The 1,459-nt window shown below is 60.5% G+C and overlaps 1 protein-coding gene across 1 annotated transcript in view; it reads right to left on the reverse strand.

Annotated features, from left to right (window-relative positions):
* The window catches only part of CROCC (ciliary rootlet coiled-coil, rootletin), an 84,957-nt gene that overhangs the window by 77,246 nt on the left and 6,252 nt on the right, over positions 1-1,459 (reverse strand).

Consider the following 1,459-nt stretch of genomic DNA (forward strand, 5'->3'; position numbering starts at 1 on the left):
CCATTTCATTTACTCTTTCCAGGTTGCTATGGACACGAGGGAGCCCAGGGGGTCTGTCCTCTGGAGCCAAGGGAGGCGTGGCCACTCCCTCCTTTCCATTCTCAGCTGTGCCTACACCTGCTTCTCAGGGACAGCAAGAAGGGGGGACCCCCATAGGGGGCCTGAGGTCCTCTCTCTTGGCCGGGAGGTGGCCTCTGGGAGTTCCTCAGTTTCCCTGCAGGACATGCAGTCAACAGGACAGAGACCTGACCCTCCCTCCACGCCCCATGCCAGGGGTGCTGCAGGTTTGGAAAGATCAAAACAATCTCGCTGACTGCCCCCCAACCCAGCCCACCATGCCAGTGAGAGCCGCAGGGGCAGGCACTTGCCACCTGTGGCCATGGGGACAAGGGGGTGGCAGGGAAAGAATGTTGCCCAACTGCAGAGCCCTGGACCAAGGGTCTCATCCCAGCACCGCCACTGACCGTGGGACTATCATGCCCCCTCTCCAGGATTTACTTTTCCTATCTGTGATAAGGTGATCTCCAGGCTCTGAAGTTCTCTGGGGACCCGCCCTCCAGGAAAGGCCTTTGCAGTCATTCCTGTTCCGCCTCTGCCTCCAGGTGGGGCCTCATTCAAACCATGGTGGATAGAGGACAACCGAAGCAGCGGGCGCCCTCTGCGTGCCATTTGTGGCCCCCCCAGCCACAGGAGGGAGCTTTCCACACTAACCCAGACCCCCTGTGCTGCAGTCCCAGCCCCAGCTGCTGTGTCCCAGCAGAGGAGGAACCTGTCACCTCCCACCTCTTCCCTTCCCTGCCAACTGGGGGCAGGGATAGCTTCAGAAGGTGGCATTTAAGAGGCAGGCCCTGGGGGTGTGGCACTGTGCCATGCATGGGCCAAAAGAAAAGGGAGAGCTGGCTCAAGGCCCCATCACCACTGACAATGCAAGACTGGGGCCAGCATACCCTACACACCCGCCGCAGACCCTGGGAAAACTAGCTCTCCACTGTCCTGATGCTAGGGGCCACTGCGGGCCGCCTACCCGGCTCCTCTACAAGTCCCAACACGTCGGGGGTTTGTCCAGCCAGGCAAATCCCAGGACACGGACACGCCCCACAGTCACACACAGGCACACACACCCTCCTCCCAGTGCGGGCTCCAGCCTGGACAAGCCCAGCTCAGGGGTCCCACGCCAACCAACCCTAGCTCTGCCACTACCACACAGGGGACCCTGGGCCAGCCCCTGCCTCTCTGGGTCCCTTCCAACTTTGCGGGGGCCAGCTGTGCCCTGAAATCCCTAGCCCAGAGTCTCTTCCCGTACGTAGGAAACAAAACTTCAGAACTTTGGTTCTAGACTTGGTTAGTCTAGAAACCAGAGCCCGAGGGCTCCGAGTTGGAAGACCTGGTGTCTAGCCTTAACCGGCTGTGTGCCCCCAGCATGGTGCTTCCCCTCCCTGAGCTTCTGTTTTCTCCTTTG

The sequence above is a fragment of the Colobus angolensis genome, unplaced genomic scaffold, assembly GCF_000951035.1.
Source record: "Colobus angolensis palliatus isolate OR3802 unplaced genomic scaffold, Cang.pa_1.0 Scaffold130, whole genome shotgun sequence".
NCBI classification, from domain to species: domain Eukaryota; kingdom Metazoa; phylum Chordata; class Mammalia; order Primates; family Cercopithecidae; genus Colobus; species Colobus angolensis.